The 24,713-nt window shown below is 48.7% G+C and overlaps 1 long non-coding RNA gene across 1 annotated transcript; it reads right to left on the reverse strand.

The window, feature by feature from the left end:
• Positions 1-2,375: 2,375 nt before the first annotated feature.
• LOC142819664 (uncharacterized) lies at positions 2,376-7,923 on the reverse strand. Its single transcript, XR_012897525.1, has 3 exons — positions 6,693-7,923; positions 5,551-6,127; positions 2,376-3,208 (listed from the first exon to the last, which is right to left on the reverse strand). It is a non-coding gene; the product is annotated as an uncharacterized LOC142819664 (long non-coding RNA).
• Positions 7,924-24,713: the final 16,790 nt, after the last annotated feature.

Raw genomic sequence — 24,713 nt, forward strand, 5'->3', positions numbered from 1 at the left:
GCAGCTGTGGAGAACCTGTTCATGCCATCTCAGCCGGCCAGGTGTGAATACCAAGGAGCTTGGGAAACAAGCCAGTACAGGCCAGGCTGCGGGAACTGGCCTGCGCCTTGGGAGAAGAATTCATCCTCATACTACAGTCCTTACTGGGATGCACCCTGAGCCTGCAGATGCCTACCCCCACTGCACATCCCAGATGAATCCCACCATCCCCTCTACATCATGTCCTCATCGATTTGGGAGCGGTTGATAATTTCATGGATTCAGCTCTAGCTCAGGCCCTACAGATTTTCCTGTTACACAAAGCCATACTAAAAAATGACTGAAATCCCCAGTGTCTTTGGATGTAGTCCTGTAGAAGACTATACCCCTCCCCTCCCAAGGCCCTTTTCAGGGACAAAGAGAAATTGTGCAATTTGCTATGATCCACTGCCTGTATACCCCCCTGAAACTTGCCATCTCCTGACTAACCATTTGGGATTCCCTATTTCATTGATGAGAATAGGTCATTTCCCCATCACAATTCTGCAGGCAACATGGCCATGGACCAATCAAAATTGTACCCAGGCCCAAGAAACTGTAATTGCCCCATGAAACACGTACTGAGGGGGCTAAGGAACAGCTGAGTAGAGATTGAGAGGACTCTGGCATCTTTGAGAAGAAGATTGCAGACAGCCTTCTCCAGAGTCAAAGCTCCAACACTGAGACTAATATTGGCCTGTGGAACTTCAGCCAAAGGTGTAAGCACCATTTGGGTGGGCAAGTACAATGCCAGAGTTCGAACTAGCTGTGTTGCGAGAATACATCCATGAAAACCCGGCCTAGGGGTTCATCTGTAAGTCAACTTCATCAGTCAGTGCCCCAATCATTTTTTATAGAGGAAGACAACTTGTCCCCATGTGTCAAGGGCTGAGTCCTAAATCAGATAACAATCCAGAATTGTTATCCACTGCCCCTAAGCACTGAATTGTTGACTGCGAGGAGGTAACTCACATATTCACTGATCTGGATCTCTAGGGAGCTTACAATATTCTTCATATCCCAGAGAGGGGATTGAATGAAAAACAGCCTTTCAGACTTGCTAGGATAGTTAGCTTTTGAGACCGTTGACTATTTCGTCATGCCATTTGGACTGACTAATGCCCAAGCAATGTTTCAGTACTTCATGAACAATGTGCTATGAGACCTAGTGGATCAGTTTGATATATTGATCTTCTTAGATGATTTGGCCAACACACCATCCATGTCTGCACAGTTCTGAAAATACTATGATACCCAGTCTCTGTGCTAGGATTGAGATATGGACAAGTAATCAGACCTCAGCTGAGTTCCTGGGTTTCATCCTGTTCCCAGACAGAATCAAGATGTGTCTGTGTAAGGGTCAGACTGTCCAATGGCTGAGCAGCACCCTGTAACATTTTTTAGGTTTCACAAACTTTTACCAAAACAAGCTGAGCCTCGCACTGTCTTTCTCTGGACGTATGGCCCATTCCACTAGTTGCCTGAGGTCTGGCAGGCCTTTGAGCTACTAACACTTGTTTTCTCAGCTTATCTAGTATCAGCGTACCCAGACAGGCTGCAAGTTTTCATTGTGTCAGCTGACGCTGTTAGTACAGTGATTTGAGGCAGTCCTCTCTGTGATGAATGTGGGATGCAGTCTGGCAGCCGTGGTAAATGCTGTTGGCTCTACCTCCTTCATACTGCTTTGCTGGAGATTTCAGCCATCCTCACCATGCCCTGTTATCACCCAACAGGACAGCAGGTGGCACCTCACACCCAATTAAGCTACCTAAATGCTTTATCCAAGCCACTCAAAGACAAATAACCAATTCCTCACCCCCTGGGCTGTGCACCCCTGCTGGTGGATAAACCAAGAATTATACCATTTTACCCCACACAGGGATCTGTATAAAATGAGTTAATTAATATAGTTCACTCTCCCTTCAATGTGGAGAAGATATGCACAAGAAGCTTGTGATTCCCCCCCCCCCCCACCTTCAGCCAAAATGCAGACAGATTCACCTAAACTGATAAAACAAGCAGGTCACCCAGTTTCCACACACAGGCTAGAAATCCAACAATCCCCTGCACCCCACACGTCACTCTTTTTCCTCAGGTGTTTCCAGAAATTCTCTGGCATGAAGAGTTAAGGCATGGGAGAACATCACTCCTCACTCTATATAGATTTTCCATATGGTGGGAATCCTTTGTCCCAAGCTCATTTCCCAGTCTAGTTGGTAGAAAAATACAAGTATCAAAATGGAGCTCGATGTCCCATTGTCTGGTCACATGTCTCGTGCACCCAGCTGAGTCATAGCAACCATTGCTTGCCAGCTGCTGAAACGTTTATAGTAAGACTCAGCTCTTCCATGGTCTATTGTCTTTATTGGAGTCACAGCACTGTCTGCCTTCATCGTGGACATATCTGTTTTGGACTTTACCAAGAGTAGGCACATTTTTTTTGCAGACAGACAGTCAATATTCATAACTTCAGATACAAAAAACGACACGTGCAGACAAACAGGATAATCATATTCAGCAAATCATAACTTTTCCATAAACACCTCACAAGACACATTTTGTGCAAGATTCATTTTAACTATGTCACAGTCATATCATAATGGTATCACAACGGGGAGCATGGTTACCCTTTCCCAGAAGCATGGACCTAAGCAAGTAGTGCACCCCATTGCCTGCTATTCAAGGGATCGTACAATCATAGAATACTAGAACTAGAAGGGACTTCGAGAGGTCATCAAGTCCAATTCTCTGCCCTCATGGTAGGACCAACCTCCATCTAGATGATCCCTGACAGGTGTTTATCTAACTTCCCTTGAGAATTTATTCCAGTGCTAAACCACTCTGATAGTTAGGAAATTTATTATCCAACCTAAACTTTCTTTACTGCACTTTAAGCCCATTGCTTCTTGTCCTATTATCAGAGGTTTAGGAGACTAATTTTTTTCTTCCTCCTTTTGGAAAAAGGCTTCTTCATCAAGTAGTGTCCCCGTGGGTGCTCCACTGAAGGTGTCGGGCTCATTCCGGTGCCGCAGTTCGGAGATTTTTCACTAGCATTAGCCCCGCCAGACCGCACATGTGCACTTGCCATCTCGCGCCATTTGCGCCCTTTTGCGGAGCACGGTCCGGCCTCGCCAGTTCCTCTTAACCGTCCACAGCCGCAGACGGAATCCGGACGAACTCCTTCTCCATTCTGAGGAAAAATAGAAAAAAATAGAGAAAATAGAAATTTAGTTATTCTTCCCAGTTTAGCCTCCCTACCATGAGTTATAGTTGTAGTTCATATCGTTCTTGTTTAAAAAAATAAAATAAAATAAAATCTATTGAGTTTCTCCAGTTCATCATTGCCAAGAGAAGTTTAAAAGTAAGAAGGACTGAGACAGACAATTGAATCCAGTTGCCATCATGCATGGTTCCCTGGGGTTCAAAAAGTACGCAACATGCCGAGACGCCGTGCCGGTGTCAGATGGCCAGTCACGCTTTATCAAGTGCCTTGGGGAGGGTCAAGTTTCCCAAAAGTGCATGCATTGTTCTAAGTTATCCGCTCGGGCCAGGAGGGATAGAGAAATGTGGCTTAAAATGCTGCTTTTTAATAGAGCATTGCAGCTGCTGACCGGAGAGAACTCAGCAAGTGAGACCCCTGTGGTGCACAAGTCTCAGGAGAAGAGGAGTTCCTCACCTTCCAGGAATGTGAGTGCAGGTGATAGACCAAGCACCTCCGGTTTGCCGCCCAGGCATGCTAGCAGCAAGCCAAGCAAGGGCTATAGCACATCGGCTCCGAGCCCCACCATACTTTGTGACCCGGCACCAACGGTACTCGTGGCGCCGCGACCAGAATCGGCACTGGCAACGGCACTGAGGCCCCATGCTGCCACGAGGCCGATTGTTTCGGCACCAACGCTATCAGCACCAACGGCACCGCAACAGCTGCCTACGGTGCTGACGCCCTCAGCACCGATACCAATGGCACTGCTGGCACCGGCGACAACAGTGGCACTGACATCGCCAATTCCGATGCCGTTAGCACCATCTGAGCACCATGAGAGGTTGGAACCAGGTGACGTTGCCTCCGCATTGACCAGCCCGCGGGACACAGCTCCACCTCCTTCGCGTACCTCTCCAATATCTACTAAGGCACAGGGAAAGGCTAGGTACGTCTGCACACCATCACCGAGTCCTGAGATGGTGGTCTTTTCTCTGGAACCTTCTACTCCAGCTTCTTATCACTCAGCAAGCCGTCATCACATAGCATATTACACCTCTTCCCAAGAACGATACATAAGATCACCATGCCACTCCCTAACACCTCAACGTTATTATCGGTCTTACCGCTCCCGGTCACCCTCACACTATACAGTGCTATCAAGGTCACCAAGATCTCCTTCAGTATATTCTCAACACTACAGAAGTGCAAGCATGTATTCCCTGGGGCACTCCCCTCATACATATCACCATCACAGTCGACATTACACCTACTATCACCGTGAGCGCCCATGCTCCCATAACACAGACCAGTGGTCCCCAACGTGGTGCCCACTGGCGCCATGGCACCCGCCGGTCATTTATGTGCACCTGCCAAATGATCTGGGCTGGCCCTGTCCTGGGCGCGCGGCACATGTGCAGTGCCAGCCCCGGGCGCACAGCGCATGGGCGACCCCTGCCCTGGGTGCACGGCACATGCACAGTGCCAGCCCTGGGCGCGTGACGCATGGGCGTCCCCGCCCTCAGTCACGCGGCACATGCGCGGCCCCGCCCCCAGGTGCCCGGCAGCCCCAAAAGGTTGGGGACCTCTGGTGCAGACTACTCGACATCTAGATCACCAAGACACAGATGATCCCTGTCTCCACAGCCCCCGGCACAGGACATTCCGCCCCTTCGGACGGCTCCTCCAACACCCATGGGCGATGTGCCCTCGACCTCTAGTCACCAAGAGAGGGAGAATAATCTGCCCTCTGACCGCGAGCAGCTCCACTTAGACTCCCCCACCGACCAGTCATTTTCCTCACCAGACTACGCAGTACTTCAGGGTGACTCTTCCCCGACAGATAACTATAAACAGTTCTGAGAGCTTATTAAAAGAGTCGCTCAGTCCCAGAAGGTACACATCATGGACATGCCACAGAAACAACATCGCCTGCTGAAAAACCTTTAGCTGTCCAAAAAATCCAAGCTGGCAACTCCCCTTTGACGAGGCCGTCCTCGAGATTGCTAATGACATCTGCCAAACTCCAGCCTCTATGCTGCCGACGAACAAGAGGGCTGATAAAAAGTGCTTTGTTTCGTCTAAGGCCACAGAATTCTTGTCTATGCACCCACAGCCCAATTCCATCGTAATGGATGCCGCCCAACAGAGAACAAAGACTGCACAGAGCAAAAGCATGAGCAGTGATAAAGAAACAAAACGCTTGGACTTATTGGGCAGAAAGGTTTATTCGTCTGCCACGGCCACCCTGAGGATGGCTAATTACGTGGCTTTCCTTGCAAATCACTATTTTGACAACTACACCAAGCTTGTCACTCTACTGGAACACTTACCTGATGCTAAGAGGCAGATCCTGAAAGCGGTAGTGCAGGAGGACTATACAGCAGCTCGTACAGCACTACAAATCACCCTCGACATTGCTGATACAGCCGCTCGGACCACGGCTACATCGGTGGTCATGTGCCGCTCCTCCTGGCTCCACCTGGCATCGGTTCCAAAAGACCTACAGTCAAAGGTGGAGGTCTTATCTTTTGATCGTCAGTCACTTTTTGCCCAGAATACCGATCAAGTATTCCACTGGGGCAAAGACTCTCGCACCGCATTGAGGACACTCGGAACGTATACTCCACCGTACAGATGCTGGAGATTCGGCCCGTACAATAAACAGAAACCGTTCTCTTATGCCGTGGCCCACTTCAGGCCATATGATCAACCCAGACAGAGGGAACTCCCGCAGAAACGCCGACAGCAGGCCAACAAAGCATCCAATCAACAGCACGCCCAGCAGCAGGTCTGACGTGTCTATCGAGGGACTGTGTGCTATTCCCCTTACAGAGGCTCCGCACGACACAGGCGGTTTATTCCATCACCGGTTGAGGCCGTACCACCTGCACTGGTTCGCTATAACCACTGAACAGAAAGAACAGGCCCAGGGCATAAATTCTCAAGGAGCTGACCAGAGTGTAGCTCTGGTGAATGCTTTCAAGCCTCCTGGAGTTTTGAGGCTATGCCTACGCTATCAAGTTTTGTGGATAAAACCTGCCATGTGGTGACAAAACAGTGAGAGTGCACATACTGCAGTGAGACTTGTCACAAAAAAATGCCCAGTTTTGGTGACAAAAAGCTTCCTCCCCACAGGAATTCCCCCTCCCCCTTTATTGTCAACCAAGAGCCAGTGCAGACACTGCTGTTTGTTTTTTTTCCCTCCACAGAACTGGTTTCTGCCAGTATTCCACAAGGCCTGCCCTGATGGCTCTGCTCAGTGTTTGATCTCTGCTGCCCTGCAGGCATGATCCTTCCCTTTTCAAACAAAACTTGATAGTGTAGGTATAGCCATAGAGTGCTGGGGAAAGCAGTCCTGGCGGAAGGGGTGAGAAAGCATGGAAGAGAAGCCTCCAGGAAATACTCTGAGAATTTAAGGCTGGGCAGAGAAGATCCGTGTGGCCAAAGAGGTAAAACATGCACACTCACTCACTTTGGCTGTATGGAGAGTAATAATTGGCGGTTCGCTCGGCATCACCGTAGTCGTAGAAGATGGGCACGGTGGGGCCATTGTTTGTTTTTGCAGACGCCGGCGCCGTATTTCACTGGGTATTTCTGGAAGAGAAGCACAGTGAGCATCCAGTGGCAGCTTCCATCCCTGCCAGGGCAGCTCCAGCACAGACAGGGCAGCCTTCTGTGACGTGAGCTCTCATGTTCAGTTAGTGCCACTTCCCCCAAGGACCAGCCCCAAGGCACAGGAGTGATCCCAGCAGTGGGCAGTGTTACGCTGAGGATATTAAAACCTAAATTTGCAATCTGATTATATTAATTATGACCTCAGTGGAAGTTGCAGATACCACCAAACCTCATCTATCATAGGCGTTTGTTGATTAAAACTTGTCGCAGAGAAATAAAAACGTTACGCAGTTTAAAGGAGCCAAACCATATATTATAGATTTAAAAGGCACAACAAGGAAATAGGTAAACACTCTTAATATCCCAACCCAAAAAGAAATAGGAGGATAGAAAAGTACCCCACAGACACAAGGATTACACAGGCAATAAGTACACTATCCAGCTGTTGACGATGGACGGTGATGCACCTGTCTCTCAAGCCTTTGGCTAATTAAAGCCTCTGGCGGAAGACGAGGAGGCGATCCCTCGCAGCGATGTCTTCTGCGGTGCTCTCGACCTCGAACCATAGGCTCCTTCCGAGCCCTTGGTGAGGAACAGAGAGGCGGTCCCTCGTAGACCCTGGGGACGGGTAGAATGCAGGCAGGTGGTGAAGTCCTCCTCCGGGGCCTTCCGCTCCTGGACGCAGGATTCACTGCTGGTAAGTTGCCTGGCACTGTCTTCAGGTGGATTCCGCTCTTCAGCTGGAACCGGCGATAGACGAGCTACTCCTGTACCCAGACTGGATACACAAAATCCCTAACTAAACTAACACGACGCCTCCCGTTGCGATATAATACCCCGTCCGCTTGAGCATAGAACTGACGCACTATACTAACGGACAGACTCGATGACGAACCTCTAACTAACCTAGTTCGAACTACCTAGTTCATGCCCCGTGTAGCCGCGTTGCACGGGGTTCGAACCAGCGGGGTTTTAAAAATGGCGGCTCCCCGCTTATGCAAATGAAGCCCGGGAAATTCAAATCCCGGGCTTCATTTGCAAGTGCGGTATGCCTACATTACCCTCCTAGTTTGAACTAGGAGGGTAGTGTAGACATGCCCCTAACTATCTAATGAACAAGGACAGGGGACAGGGTGGAACGCTGCAGAAGCAAAAAGCAGAGAAGCAAACAGAGCGGGAATGCTGACCAGAACTTAAGTAGTCTCTCTCCATGAATATTTATGAGCTGTAGCTTTGAACTCATTGGACCTTGTCTGGGTAAACAAGGGTCTCTGATTGGATGCCTGAATAAACAGCTTCTAACTGTCTGGGGAGAGTGTACTGTGTGCAGCAGCACATGGTGACATGTGCAGTCACTTGCGTGCCGTGTGCAGCAGGAACTAGAACTATCTATGTAACTATTCATGACAATTGTTACATATTCAGTGTCACTACTCATGCATATTAATGAGAAGGTGGAGGACCTGTTACAGCAGGGTAACTGGCAGGTCAAGGTGCCACTTGGGCTGGATTTATCCCAGGTTATTTGAGGCAGGGACGACTGTTCTTTTCTGGCTCCGTGCAACACCTAGCACTATGGTCCATGTGGGGTCCGCTAGGGACTGGCACATGCAGGAACCTGTGCCCAGTAACCTCCCTCACAAGCTCCAGGGCCTGGGGCAGCGTCAGTCTCTGTGGCCGGTTCAGCCCCTCGGGTCTCTAGTTTGAGATGTGAACACCAGCAAGTGGCTGCGATTGGCCAGCTCACTTCACACCAGATGGTCAGATTCTAACAGGTGACATCGAGGGGAAGGCTCCTTGTCCCATTATCAGCCCCTAGGGCCTCCAGCCTGGAGCACTTGTAGCATGTTGGGGATTTATCTAGCCAGCTGGATAAATGCCCAGGGTGAACTCTGGCTCCATGTTGCCAACTGCAGCGGTGTCCCCAATGGGAAGCACCGACACAGGCAGGCGCAGAGGAAAACGCTTTGCTGTGTCTCGGTGAGGTAGACAAGCAAGCGGAGAAGCTGAGAACCGGCTGTCCAGGGGGTTCCCTTTAAGCATGAGCCTCAGATAGCCTCAGACAGCAGCCACACAAAGCAACTACTGACCTGATGCGCTGCTGGGACTGGTTTGAGCTGCCCTTAAATGTGCCCCAGCATCCAATTAGTGTGGATGCGCTAGTTCGAATTAGCAAAACGCTAATTCGAATTAGTTTTTAGGTCTAGATGTGCTAATTTGAATTAGCTTCTAAGTTAGTTTGAATTAGTGCTGTAGTGTAGACATACCCGGAGTGCCTGGCTGAGGAGGTTCGTGCTGGGAGAGCCCAGAGGAGTTTGCTGGCGAGACAGACAGGCTGGCGCCGGACACAGTTGTCAGCTGCAGCACAGCTCCCACCTGCGGGGGCTGGCGGGGCTCACACAGTGTCTCATAGCACCAGGTATCCCCAGCAGTTTGTCTCAGTCAGCCCTGGGGATGCGATTCCCCACCATGCCCGCAGGCAGGCAGGTGCCCCTACTCCCAGCACAGAGCTGCCTGAGTGCATCTGAATCGAACGGCCCCAGCTGTGGCATTTTCAGTCTGAAGCAGCCCCTCAACAGAAGCAAAGCAGCTTTTGTCTGGGGGTGCCGCCCCCACCCTCACCTCCAGCTCCGTCCCAAGCAGATTTCATTTCCTTGCAGCTCTGGGGCAGGCGCTGGGAGCTCTGGTCACCCTGGGAGCAGGACGAGTCTTCCCAGTTGTCCCGTATGTCACGGACGGTGAGTTTCAAGTCAGTGGCACCGCTGCTCCCAGCTGTACAGATGTTACTTGGGGTTAGTTAGGAGATTTCTCTGGTACCAGCCTGGTGTTGGAACAGCAGCACCCACCCTTCCGCAGCATCACCAGCCACAAGAACAAAATCATGGGTTGGTTCTCCCAAAATCAGGATGTTTTGCCCCAAAATCCTGAGTTTTGAGTTTTTCTTGAAAGACGATCTTGTGTTTTTCAGTTTGTTTTTGTTACACAGGTTTGTGCGACAGTTACACGTAACAGTGAAGGAGGATTTTATCCCTTGCTACAGGAGTCCTCACCCTGCCCCCATCTGCCTGACACTTCATGCTACTCCCCCACCCCCAAATCAATCCTGTCCTCCCAGGTCCCACATCACATCTGCCCCCACCTCTGGCTCTTGCATCAATTCTGTCTGTCCCCAGGCACCGCATCGATTCAGCTCCCACACCAGCGCTGTGTCCAGGCCCTACCCAGTCCTGCCCCCAGCTCCTCATCTGCCCTTCCCCAACATCCCACCAGTTCTACCCCAATCATCCGTACCTCTGCTCCTCCGACAGCTTCTGGGGATTGATTAATGCTTCTAGGTTGGGGGGCTGCAGCAGGATCCCCATCCCCCTCACGCCTACTGAGATTGGATATTCCAGAGGGGAGGGGGAAGAGCAGAGGACCGGTCCTCTTCCTGTAGCTCACAGGACAGGAGGGGAAAGCGAAGCCGCACGGAGCTACTAGGCTCTTATCTCCCCCTTGTGAACCAGAGTGGAGGGGAACCAGAATGAAGCTTCCCAAGGGCTGAACTTCCAGGGAGCGGCTGGAGTGTCTCGCATCACAGCAAGAGGCCTCCTTCCCCGGCTGACAAACCACCCCGCATGCCGAATCACGACAGCTGTAGCCATGTTGCCATCCTGGTACCCAGTGGACATCCCAAGCCCTGGATGGGCCCAGCGCTGTGATGGGGCAGAGCAGACGTGTCCAGGTGTCAATGCTCTGGGGGCGACCCACAGACAGACTTTAAAGTGGAGCTGAGGCATTTTGAAAATCCCCATTTAAAGCCTGTTCCACACCCTGACCTCAGCAGCGGCAGAGCTTTCTGGACTTGAGACCAGAGACAGGGGCCAGAGGGCAGGCCTGGCTTCAGCAGAAGTGGCTGGAGACTAAGGGCTTTTGAAAATCAGGTCACTTGCGTAGGCGTCTTTTGGGATCCAGATTTTCGAACTGATTCTGGCGTCTGAACTCAAAGCAGCTGAGGCCTCTTTCAGGTGTTTGAAGAGTGGCCTGAAAATCGTACCTCATTTTTGAAAATTTTGGCATCAGAATCAAACTTTTGGTGCTCAGACAGTCAGCTTTTCGGGACTGAGGTTTGTTTTCTGTTCTGGTTTTGTATAGCACCTGGCACCACGGGGTCCAGCCTGGGACAGGGGCACTGAAACCCAACCATAGAACCGAGTACAGTAAATCCTGTGTTATCCAGCACACTCCGGTTATCTGAGGGTCCCATCAACCTAGGAAAAACCAATGGACAATAACAAGAAGCAACGGGCTTAAACTGCAGCAAGGGAGGTTTAAGTTGGACATTAGGAAAAAGTTCCTAACTCTCAGGGTGGTCAAACACTGGAATAAATCTCCCAGGGAGGTTGTGGAATCTCCATCTCTGGAGATATTTAAGAGTAGGTTACATAAATGTCTATTAGGGATGGCCTAGACAGTATTTGGTCCTGCCATGAGGGCAGGGGACTGGACTTGATGACCTCTCGAGGTCCCTTCAAGTCCTAGTATTCTATGATTCTATAACAGTAAAACTCACGTTTTTAATATTGGTAGTTTTGTAGTGTGAGGCAGTTGGTCTCACATTTCTATTTTGAGTTAAAGATGATTAGTACTCCTTAAATAAAAAACTGTTAAGCCAATCATGGTAAACCAAGCCAGGCCTGTGTGCCTGATGATGTGACAGGATTGCGGCTGGGAGCAATGCCAGTTAACAAAGTTTTCTGGTCAACAGAGTGCCGGATAACAAAGCTTTCACTGTAATAAAATATGGCAGATATTAGAAATTCACCTGAGAATGTTCCTTGTGAGCTGGGTGGAAGGAGGCTGCCTGCCAGCTGGAGTCTTTATTGCCTCCCTTGTGTTTCAGCAAAGCCTTCCCTGGCCTGGCCCTTCCCCTGTGTGTATCATGGCCCTGACCCAAGAGATAGGCTCAATGTTTGGGAGAATGATTTCCCAGAACAGGCAAACTAATCAAGAGAGTGAGAGCATGTGAGGGGAAGGGGGACGGATGGAGGGCAGGGGTTTCAGCTGTGTTACTGAGCATGAGGGGAACAACCCCATCTGCCCTTTTCCCTCCCCACACATCACCTCTATCCTGGGGCTACTAAGACACTTGAAAACTCTTTTTTGGGGGGAGGGGGTGCAGGCAGCTTAGCTGACAGGAGCGCTTGTATCTAATTCCTCTATCAAAGAAAGAATATTAAATAAATGTTAGACCCATTCAGCTCTAACACTAACCTGTTCTGACATCTTGTGGGACTTACGGGACGCTGGTTAGCATTAAAATGTTAATGTATATTCTTACTTTGTAACTAACTGGGGAGAGAGAGAGAGACCCCGCCAGGACTCCTGGGCTCCCTCGCCGATCTGGAAGGGGGTGGGGTCTAGTGGATTATAGCAGGGAGCAGATACATCTCAGCTCTCTATAAGAACATCAGAATGGCCATACAGGGTGAAACTAGTAGTACTTCTAGGCATGTATCCTGTCTTCCAACAGTGGCCAATGCCAGGTGCTTCAGAAGGAATAAACAGAAGAGGCATTCATCATGTAGAGTCCTGCACTTGGGATGGAAGAATCCCAAGCATTGTTACAGGCTGGGGACCACCTGGCTAAGTAGCAGTTCTGTAGAAAAGGTCCTGGAGATTACAGTGGATGAGAAGCTGGATATGAGTCAACAGTGTGCCCTTGTAGCCATGAAGGCTAATGGCATACTAGGTTGCATTAAGAGGAGCATTGCCAGTCGATCCAGAGAAGTGATTATTCCTCTTCACTCAGCTCTGGTGAGGCCACATCTGGAGTATTATGTCCAGTTCTGGGCCCCCAATTACAGGAAGGATGTGGATGCATTGGAGAGGGTCCAGCGGAGGGCAACCAAAATGATTAGGGGGCTGGAGTATATCACCAACGAGGAGAGGCTGAGGGAGTTGGGTCTGTTTAGTCTGCAGAAGAGAAGAGTGAGGGGGGATTTGATAGCAGCCTTCAACTTTCTGAAGGGAGGTTCCAAAGAGGCTGGAGAAAGGCTGTTCACAGTAGTGATGGATGGCAGAACAAGGAGCAATGGTCTAAAGTTACAGTGGGGAGAAGTCCAGGTTGAATATTAGGAAAAACTATTTCACTAGGAGGGTGGTGAAGCACTGGAATGGGTTACCTAGGGAAGTAGTGGAGTCTCCATCCCTAGAGGTGTTTAAGTCTCAGCTTGACAAAGCCCTGGCCGGGTTGATTTAGTTGGGATTGGTTCTGCCTAAAGCAGGGGGCTGGACTACATGACCTTCTGAGGTCTCTTCCAGCTCTATGGTGCTATGATTCTATGTTCTTATTGGAATCCTGTTGTAGTTTGGACCTTTCCATCATCTCCTGGCAAAGAGTTCCACAAGTTGCCTTGTGCAAATCCCAGCAGCACAACACTCATTGCTACTCTTTCTCCTCCTCCCTCTCCCCCATCTTTTAAGTGGAGTACCTGAGAGTGTTTGCATGATGATCTAACGATCCTTCGGTTACTGGAACACCCACCAGCCTTTTATTATTCTTAATCACCTGCCTCCCTCTTCCTATAACAAACTCTCTGCCCCAAAGGCAAAGCTGCAAGCAGCTGACACTCTGTTGCATGTACGAATTGCTCTGGAACCGGGACATAGGCTTTAAACAGACCTCAGCTATGAACTTCAGAGGTTCAACTTTAGAGGGGGCTACTGCCCCATTAACCCCCATAAATGGTGCCCTTGGCTAGGGGCTGGCAGGGCTCCTCCCCTAATCCTCCTGCTCCCAGAGCTGCGCTGGCTCTCTGCCTAACCTGCCCATGGCACAAGCCCCCTGCAGCCCTTGAGTTCAGGGGAGTTTGCCTGCAGCAATTGCTGGGAGGAAACCATGTAGCATCATGTGCACAGCGTGAGCCCTTTCCCTGCTCTCCCTCTGCTAACTGAGCCTTGCAGCACCCCTGTAGTGGGCGCCAGTCTCATTATACCCATTTTGCAGCTGTGGAAACTGAGGCAGCGAGGGCCTGATCTAAAGCACCTTGAAGGCAATGGAATGCCTCCTGTGGCGCCTGTTGGTGCTGGAATCATGTTGGGAGCGGGGGGGGGGGGGGTCCTGTGGCGCCTGTTGGTGCTGGAATCATGTTGGGGCGGGGGGGCAGGGAGAGGAGATCGGTAAGCAAGTCCCATCTCAGACCTTTTTCTAGGAGTCTCCTGGCCACATTTCACTCATGCCATGGTATCTGCCTGCGCGCTGCATGGGCACAGCTTTGGGAACCCAGCCAACGGGCCCTGCAGCACAGCTACCCAGGGCTAAAGGTAAGTTGAGGGCCTCTTGTGCTTGAGCCTCTAATTCAAGAGAGCTGCCTTCAACCCGCACCCCTGCCAGGGACTCAATGGGCAGGAGATGTGCTCTCTCTGAGCTCAGCTCCCCAGCTGTCCAACGGGGGGAGAACCACCCCTATTTAATCGAGGGCCTCTGAGGATAAGTCCATTGAGGCGCATGTGTGCCGAGGTGCTGGGCAGCCAGACGGGGTGAAGCCATGTAAGAATCAAGCCTAGCGCTGTCCATCGGTAGATCTCAAAGTTCTTTACAAAGCAGCTCAGTAGCATGATCCTCCTCATACAGAAGCAGAGAAACCCACAGCGTCTTGGGCTCGCTAGAGCTACTGTTGATCATGATGTCATGCGTGGCCTAGCCAACTCTGGATGGGTGGGCAGGAATGGGGCGGCAGGGAGGAACGGGACAGGAGGGATGACAGGATAAGCCCTGGCCATCCTCCCCAGCTGGAGCATCGGAGCAGAGTGGCGTAAGCTCTGGCACCCTGGCCCCTTTGCCCAGGTGGCTCACTGGGAGGAGCGGGGTAAGGCCGAGGGGGCGGGCCTGTATGCCAAGTGAGTGAACTGTGGCCCACTGAGGCCCGCCTGTGTCTACAGAGTGACGTACTAAAGGAGGAGACGGGCCAGGACTCACTTGGGGTCCTTACTTCCCATGTCGCCATGGCATCTAATGGCAGAGTTCACTAGCAGCAGCTTCTGACTGGAAAAACTGCTCCTCTGACGTGCCACACACACATCAAACCTTTTAAAGGGAGGGGAGAGAGCCACCCCATCAATGCAAACACAACTTACATACACCGGGGCTGTGTCTAGACTGGCAAGTTTTTCCACAAAATCATCTGATTTTGCGGAAAAACTTTCCAGCTGTCTACACTGGCCGCTTGAATTTCTGGAAAAGCACTGACGATCTCATGTAAAATCATCAGTGCTTTTCCGGAAATACTCTGCTGCTCCTGTTCAGCCAAAAGTCTTTTTCTGAAAAAGCACAGAACTGTTTTCCGCAAAAAAGCCCCGATCGCGAAAATGGCGATCGGGGCTTTTTTTCGGAAAACTGCATCTAGATTGGCCACGGACGCTTTTCCACAAAAAGTGCTTTTGCGGAAAAGCATCCTGCCAATCTAGACGCGATTTTTCCGAAAATGCTTTTTCTGGAAAATCATGCCAGTGTAGACGTAGCCTGGGACTTTCCAGACAAGCAGCCCAGGGGCTAGGGAGAAGGTTCAAGGTGAAAACGATAAACAGGGTCAAATCTAGTTCACGTTCTAGCAAACGTAATGTATTGACCCACCTCTGCCAGGACAGTCAGGAAACGGTGTGTTGATGCAATAGCACACGACAGGCCTGACATTACTGCAGATAGTTTGCATGCTGTGGCTGAGAGAGGACTCGGGTAGTGGAGCTGAATGGCCCTGATGAAGCCAAGTAGGAAGTGAGCCCAGAGAACAGAAAGTTACGGCACGGGCCATCTTGGTCAGAGACACCTGACCCCTCTTTAGTCCCACTCCAGGAGCAACTCCTGCTGCCAGCAGCCCACCATTAACATCCATATTGGGCCCCACATTGCTAGGTGCAAATACCTGAGCAACTGATGATATACTCTTCTTGGACTCCGCGGGCATGGGAGCCCAAGTTCCCAAAACAACCAGGCATTATACATGCCTGTATTGCTGGGTCTCTGTAAACAGCCAAAAACATTTTCCCACTGCCTAATTAACCATGCTCCACGTAGGGGAAACTGAGGCACACACAATATTCACACAAAGCAGCATGGGCAATTCCCACTCCACCATAGCCTTGGATTCAGAAAGGACTCCAGCCATGAAGAATGATGAGAAGGATTCATTTAATTTATCATTTGTTGTCTTTCAGATTCCTCTTGCAGAGCATGTCTTATCCCCAGATCAGAATTCCTGAGCTATCCAAAATGGATCAGCATCGGCATCCCAATCTAGAAATTCTCTGTCCCTTACTTAAAGATTCCAGCATTCTGCTTGCTTTATTGACAGGTGCTGTGCACTGCGTGGATGTTTGCAGGGAATTCCCCACCATGACTCCAGGACCTCGAGTGGTAACAGCTAATTTAGACCCATCATTTTATCAGAAAATATCCTATTTCCTCTATAGCAATCCATGGTAAACCCACATCTTGCATACTGGGGATTGAAAGCAGGCTAGACCCTCAGGCTCAGCAGGGAGTGATTAATGACTCCATGTTAAGTTGCCAGCCGGTTTCAAGTGGAATGTCACAGAGGTTGGTCCTAGGGCTGGTTTTGTTCAACATCTTCATTAATCATCTGGATTGTGGGATGGCTTGCACCCTCAGGCAGTTTGCAGATGATACTAAGCTGGGGGGTAGGCATAGGTTCCAGAGTGACCTAAAATTTGAGGATTGAGCTAATAGGAATCTGATGAGGTTCAACAAGGACAAGTGCAGAGTCCTGCACTTGGGACGGAAGAATCCCAAGCATTGCTACAGGCTGGGGATCGACTGGCTAAGCGGCAGTTTTGCAGAAAGGGACCTGGGGATTACAGTGGACGAGAAGCTGGATATGAGTCAGCAGTGTGCCCTTGTAGCCAAGAAGGCTAATGGCATTTTCCACAGAATATTTACCACAGCAGCTTTTGTGCCATCCACCTCTCCCTGTAGGAATGCACCATGGATGGCTGAAAGGGAGCATGACAGAAGGGGTCCTGACATTCAAGCAATCCCTGGACCAGCAATATGGTTCTACAGACATCCAGTGCAATTTCAGTGGTGAAGTCTATCAAAACTTCAATGGGTCTAGTCACATAAATAAAGTTAATCACATTTGTATATATTTGCAAGACTGAGGTTCAGTCAACAGGAGTTTGCCAAAGGACTAGAAGGTATTAGCAGACTAGAGACATTAGCAGAAGCGTTGTCTGCAGATTATTAGCATATTGCCAGAAGTGATTATTCCCCCTCTATTTGGCACTGGTAAGGCCACATTTGAAGCATTGTGTCAAGTTTTGGGTCCCCCACTGCGGAAAGGATGTGGACACATTAGAGAGAGTCCAGGAGAGGGCAACGAAAATGATTAGCGAGTTGGACACATGATGAGAGGCTAAGCAAACTGGACATATTTAGTGGGCAGAAGAGAGGAGTGAAGGGGGATTTGATAGCAGCCTTCAGCTCCCCGAGGAGGGGTTCCAGACAGAATGGAGCAAGGCTGTTCTCAGTGGTGACCGATGACAGAATGAGGAACAATGGTCTCAAGTTGCGGTGGGGGAGGTCTCAATAGGTTATGAGGTAAAACTATTTCACTAAGAGGGTGTGTCTAGACTACACCTCTCTGTCGATAGATGTAGATTAGGCACATCGAAATTGCTAATGCAGCTGGGATTTAAATATCCCGTGCTTCATTAGCATACACATGGCTGCTGCTTTTTTTTTAAATGGAGTTTTTTTGAAAAAAACGGCAGTCTAGATGCTGATCAGTCGAAAATAAACCCTTTTTCGACAGATCCTATAAACCTCATTTTTTGAGGAATACAGGATCTGTAGAAAAAGGGTTTATTTTCGACAGATCCGCGTCTAGACTGCTGCTTTTTCCCCCAAAAAACTCCATTTCGAAAAAAAAGCGGCAGCCATGTTTATGCTAATGAGGCATGGGATATTTAAATCCCAGCTTCATTAGTAATTTTAATGTGCTTGATCTGCATCCCTCTTCGACAGAGGGATTCAGTCTAGATGTAGCCAGAGGGTGGTGAAGCACTGGAAAAGGCAACTTGGAAAGGCAGTGGAATTTCCATCTCTCGAGGTTTTTAAGTCCTGGCTTGGCAAAGCCCTGGCTGGGATGATTCAGTTGGGGTTGATCCTGCTTTGAGCTTGGGGTTGGACTCCTTAATTATTGCTCCATTATCTTTCCTGGCACAGAAGTTAAGCGGACTGGTCTGTAGTTTCCTGGGTTGTTCTTATTCTCCTTTTCATAGATGAGCACTCGATCTGCCCTTTTCCAGTCTTCGGGAATGTGGAGGGGAGGGGAGAAGGCTGCCAGGCAGCATGGAGAAGGAGCCAGAGAGAAGTCTGTGCCACAGCCAGCGAGGGAAAGCCAGAGCCCTTTGTGGTGCCCTCTGGCTATGGTGTCCTGAGCCTGGGCCCAGATTGACTAGCCCTACGGCCATCAGTGACTGAATGCACAGTAGCCAATTGATCAGATATTGTAGTCAGGATTCAATAAGAGTAAAAAGGTTGTTTTGAATGACATGTGCCTTAGTTTGGATGCGGTGCCATTGATCCCACATTATGACTGGTAGTCACAGGAAATGTGTCTGTACAATGGCAAGTTACGTACAGCAGTGCTATGCTGAGGGGACCAAACTCAAAAGCCAGGGGGATGGAGGCAGGGTGCATGACTCCATAGTTACAGGAGACCCTTCTCCCTTGCTATCCATGGCACATCTCACTGCAGTCCATTGCATCATGTGTTTTTGGCTTGGCTTCATTTCTTTGCAGGGACCCATTCCTCGGCAGCAGGTGCTGAGATGGGCTGACCAAGATATGATTTGGCCTTATCTTACCTTTGCATTCTTTGTCCCTTGTAATCTAGTTTTCCAGCTTAGTTTAGGTGGCACAGATGTTTGGTCTTCTTGGTCTCCTTTCTTATCTGGTTTAGCCCAAACATTGTCTGGCACCTTATCATTTATTTCCTTCCCTAATCCTATCTCCCAAACATTGGGCCTTCCACTATGTGTTAATTACTCATGTTGGGCCAGGCCTTAGCTATATCGCCCCCCCCCCCCCGCCCCTTTCTGTTCACATCAGAATTCCTTTCCTTTGCATCACATTCCTGCCTTTCTGTGCTTTCTTCTCCACGTTCAGTCCCAGAACTGCAAAGGTGGTCGTTCGAACTGCCATCAATACTAGGCTTAAAGTTCACCTCCTCTGGTACAGCCCAGCCCCGCATTTCCATTACCTAAGCTGTACCATTTCCAATTGCTAGTTGCTCAACTATTAGCTGGGAAATGGGCACTAATTGCTCCATTTTCCTCTGCACCAAATTACCCGTTTTAATGGACAAGGGAGGAACAGGTGTGAAGGGATCTGTCACCAATGATTCCCATTGGGTGCTGTCTGTCACAGCCTCTGTCATGTTCTCCTTCACGTTCACCCTTGGCTGTAGGCAGGACCTTTTGTTTTCCATTTTTTTTCTTTATTTTTCTTTATTTTTCTTTATTTTATTTTATTTTATTTTATTTTATTTTCCCCCGGGAATTAAAAAAGTGTTTATTACTGCCACTCTCCCAAAACAGGTGAAAATCAGAGCAACAAACTCTGTGGCTACGTCTACACTGGCATGATTTTCCGAAAATGCTTTTAACGGAAAACTTTTCCGTTAAAAGCATTTTTGGAAAAATCGCGTCTAGATTGGCAGGATGCTTCTCCACAAAAGCACTTTTTGCGGAAAAGTGTCTGTGGCCAATCTAGACACGGTTTTCCGCAAAAAAGCCCCGATTGCCATTTTTGCGATTGGGGCTTTTTTGCGGAAAACAGTACTGTGCTGTCTACACTGGCCCTTTTGCGCAAAAGTCTTTCGGAAAAAGACTTTTGCCCAAACGGGAGCAGCATAGTATTTCCGGAAAAGCACTGATGAATTTACATGAGATCGTCAGTGCTTTTCCGGAAATTCAAGCGGCCAGTGTAGACAGCTGGCAAGTTTTTCCACAAAATCAAATGATTTTGCGGAAAAACTTGCCAGTCTAGACACAGCCTGAATGATTTTTTGGGGTAAATATTGGGGTTCAGTTTGGTCAACAAAAAGACAGGGCAGAAAGAGTTCAGTACCTCAATGCTTTGAATTCTATTCCTCAACATGGTTTGCTACAGAACTAAAACAGAACTCACACTCAGTGCCACCTCTGATTTTAAGAAATCAATATTCTCTGACAAACTTTTTATTTGAATAAACACTTGGCTGGTGTAGACTTAGAACTATTCATCTATAGACAGCTACATGTAATAATTGAGCCACACAATCGCCAGCACCAACTCTTCATCCTTTTCTCCCTTTTTTCCCCTCATTTTCAACTTTTAACTACTTCCTTGTGTTCTGAAACATATTCTGATGCAGATTTTCATTTTCTTCCCATTTTAGAGTGTCAGATCATAGAATCCTAAAACCCTAGAACTGGAAAGGACTCCAGAAATCATTAAGTCCAGCCCCCTGCCCTCATGGCAGGACCAAAAACCATCTAGAAGAGATCATCCCTGATAGATGTCTATCCAACCTGCTCTTAAATCTTTAAACTACTATCTGTGAACTGCTTGTTTACTGTTGGGCGTGAGATTCAGATGCATGTGCACTTCAGACCTTGTGTGTGTGCCTGTTTCTTTATTGTGTATATCTCGTAGAATAATGACCGCAAACCTATTAACTGCATTTTATTCTCCCTCCCCAGTGATTAATGGTCACTTTGCACTTCCTCTCGCTGCTAATGTATTTGTAGAGTGTTATCTTGTTAACCTTTCAGTCTCTAACTTCTTTGATCTTGTTTTGTGCCTTGGCCTTTCTAATTGTCCCTCTACATTTCTTATTTGGCTTCTCCTCTTCCAACTACGGGATGATTCCACATTGCTCATTATACACACAGGTAGAGACATTAATTTGTTGGGATCCTGGGCAAGTTGGGAGGCTCCCCAGTCTGGAAGGGGTGGCTTTCTGTATGCACCAACAATAGAAAAGCTACTGTCAAGGCAACTCCAGCTCCCCAGGTGCGCACATTCCCTTTGGAATACAGCCCCCAAATTATACCATCTTGCACTGCACAGAGAACTACAGAGCGTAAGCTCAAACACTTCACACACACTCACCCCAAAGTGGAGAGGACTGTGCAACAGCCCCCCTCCTTGCACTACTATTTCCAGACACTTCACTCCACACTCAGTGGTTCAGATTAAAACACAAAATACATGTATTAACTCATGAAACAAGGGATATTCTAGTGGGTCACTCCTGAGAGTATCTGATTCATGGCAAACTCCTGAGGGACAGGGCTGCCATGGCCCATGTCTGGGGTTCTTCGTCCCTAAGGCACACCAAACGGGACACAAGGAGAACTGTCTCACCACACTGGCCAGCAGGAAGTCATACGAGCAATTCCCTCAGACACTCCAGTTCTGATTCACCACCAGTACCACTCCTTACCCAGATGAGAGGTTATGAAAACCAACCTCATCCAATAGAAGGTTTTTCTGATCCCAAAGAATCAGCCAGAGGCCAAAGTCAATTTATAACTCAGAATCTTACCCAAAAATCACTGTGTCAATGCTTTAGCAACTAAAATCTAAAGAAAGAAAGAAAGAAAGAAAGAAAGAAAGAAAGAAAGAAAGAAAGAAAGAAAGAAAGAAAGAAAGAAAGAAAAGTTAGCTAAAATAGTTAAAAGAATCAAATGCATACAACAATTGCAAAGTTCTTGATTCAAGCGTGTAGCAGTGGTGAAATAAACTGCTGGCTTAAGTCAAGCTTCTGGAGTACATCCGCACCTCGGATGTGTCATTCAGCCTTCATTAGAGCTTCAGATCACAGCAAAGATCCTCCACAGGTTTGATTCAGGATTGAAGACAAAATGGAGGGTTTTCCAGGGTGTTTTATATCTTTTGCTATGTGGAGGATGGAAGATGATAAAATATTGGTAAAGATAAGACGAGAAACAGTCAAATGAAAAAGAGTCTAACACATCGGGAAATAGTAGAAAGATAAATAGTGACAAATTTGACATCTTTTTCAAACTCTGTTACAGTCTTGGCTTTCATAACATCTTCTGGCAAAGAGTTCCACAGGTTGACCATGGGTATGTCTACACAGCAAAGTTATTTCAGAATAAGGGCTGTTATTCTGAAATAACAATGCGAGCGTCTACACAGCCATTCCGTTATTTCGAAATAATTTTGAAATAACAGGCAGCTTATTCTGAAACCTGTAAACTTCATTCTATGAAGTATAATTCCTATTCCAAAACAGCTATTTTGAAATAAGGCGTGTGTAGACGCTCCACTGCTGCTATTTCGAAATAGCCCCTTACCAGGGACATTCTAAGTTATTCCTCCCCAGTGCCTCCTGGGGCTCTAAATCAAGATAGCACCTCTACATTAGGGAATCCTGCCTTGGACTAATTTTGAGGCTTCCCTGTAGTGGAGACATGCTATTTCGAAATAAGCTATTCCTGAATAGCTATTCCGGAGTATCTTATTTCAAAATTAATGTGCAGTGTAGACGTAGCCTGTGTGTTCTGTGAAGAAATGCTTAGTTTGTTTTAAACCTGCTACCTATTAAGTTCATTTAGTGACTCCTAGTTATTGTGTTATGAGTAGGGATGTTAAATATGGAGTAATTAACTAATCGAATAGTCGATGCATTTTTGCATTGACTGTTCTATTAGTCGATAGGGCACCTCTGCCTTTGAAGTGTAGCAACAACCTAGGGCTTCGAAGTTAAAAGCGCTGCGTGGAGCCCAAGATCAGCTGGGAACTGACCCCGGGCTCTGTGCGGTGCTGCCACTTTTAAATGCTGTGGCGAGCCCGGCATCAGGCTCCACTCAGCATTTCAAAGCAGCAGCACCACATGATCCTGGGCTCCACGCAGTGCTGCCGCTTTGAAACGCTGTGTGCAGCCAGAGGACACGCCAGCTGGCCCCTGACTCCACGCAGTACCCCCTCCTCTCCCACGCCTTACTGCCTCTTTCTGATAGAGGCAGCAAGGGTAGGGGGCAGAGCAACTAGTTAACTAGCCTGTCAACTATCCGATAAGCAAATGCATTTGCTTATCAGATAGTCGACTAGTCATTCATAGCCCTAGTTATGCTTCAAATTTGGCCTCATCAGTGCCAAACAGAGTAATCACATCCCTCAATCTGCTGGCACTGCTCCGGTTAATGCCATTAGCCTACTTGGCAACAAGGGCCCACTGCTGATTCATATCCTGCTTCTTTCTACTGTAACCCCCAGGTCCTTTTCTGCAGAACTGCCACTTAGCTAGTTGGTCCCCAGGCTGTAGCAGTGCTTGGGAATCTTCCATCCCACATGCAGCACGCTGCACTTGTCCTTGTTGAACCTCATCAGATTTCTCTTGGCTCAATCCTCCAATTTTAGGTCACTGGACCCTGTCCCTGCCCCCCAGCTTTGTATCATCTGTGACCATGCTGAGGGTGCAAGCCATCCCATCAGCTAGATCAGGGCTACTCAACACGCGGCCTGCAGCCTGCATGGGCCTGTGGCCCGTTTGTTTGTGGCCCGCAGTGCGGTTTGGGTTTACACAGGCCTGCAGGTGGGATCCTTTGAACATGGCCTCCACTGGGAACACGCTCCACAACAGCGAGGCGTCTCCCAGGTGGGGTGAGCACTGAAAGACACAAGCGGACGGGCTGGCTGGAACAGGCAGGTACAGGGTGTCAGCATTTCTAGACACCAGCAAGGAGGTGCTGGACACACTGGGGAATTGTGGGAAGTGCTGGCTGCTGAACCTTGTGGGCAGAGCTTGAGAGGTGCTGACTGGCTCACACTGGCCACGTTTGGGTCCAGTGCCATGGCTTAAGGTTTAATCTTTGTATTCGTGCCTATCAGTGTGAAAGAAGTGATTTGCATGTATTTGCATATATATTTGCATGTATATGCAACCACAATTAAGTTGTGGCCCTTGGCATGTGCTGCAAATATCATTGTGGCCGCTGGGGCTTCCAAAGTCCAGTAGCCCTGATCTAGATCATGAATGAATATGTTGAACAAAACTTGGCCACTCTGCTTGAAACCAGCTGACAACTAGACATTGAGCCATTGATCTCTGCCAGTTGAGCCCAATAATCTAGCCAGTTTTCTGTCCCCAGTATTCAAGATGTGGGTTTACCATGGATTTCTATAGAGGAAGTAGCATATTTTCTGATAAAATGATGAGGGCTAAATTAGCTGTTACCAGTGGAGGCCTTGGAGTCATGGTGGGGAGTTCCCTGCAAATCCCCAGGCAGTGCATAGCAGCTGTCAGTAAAAAAGCAGAATGTTGGGAATTCTTAAGTAAGGGACAGAGACTCTCTAGATTGGGATGCCGATGATGATTGACAAATTAAATGAATTCTTCTGATTGCTCTTCACATCCGGAGTCCTTTCTGAATCTAAGGCTGTAGTGGTATGGGCAATTGCCCAAGCTGTTTTGCGTGAATATTGTGTGTGCCTCAGTTTCCCCTATGTGGTGCATGGTTAATTAGCCAGTGGGAAAAGTTTGTTTGCTCTTTACAGAGACATGACTGAGGCCTGGCCATTTTGGAACCTGGGCCTCCATGCCCACGGGGAGTCCAAGAAGACAGTATCACCAAGTGCCCAGGTATTAGGCACCTAGCAATGTGGGGCCCAGTATGGGCGTTAATGGTGGGCTGCTGGCTGCAGGAGATTCTCTTGGCCTGGGACTAAGGAGGAATCAGGGGTCTTTGTGCTCTGGGCTGACCGAGATGTAACTTTCTGGTCTCTGTGCTAACTTCCGCCTTGGCTTCATCAGGACTGTTCAATTCCACCACCTAAGTCAACACACCGCTCGCTGCAGCTTGC

This window comes from Pelodiscus sinensis, chromosome 24 (assembly GCF_049634645.1).
Source record: "Pelodiscus sinensis isolate JC-2024 chromosome 24, ASM4963464v1, whole genome shotgun sequence".
Taxonomy (NCBI): Eukaryota; Metazoa; Chordata; order Testudines; family Trionychidae; genus Pelodiscus; species Pelodiscus sinensis.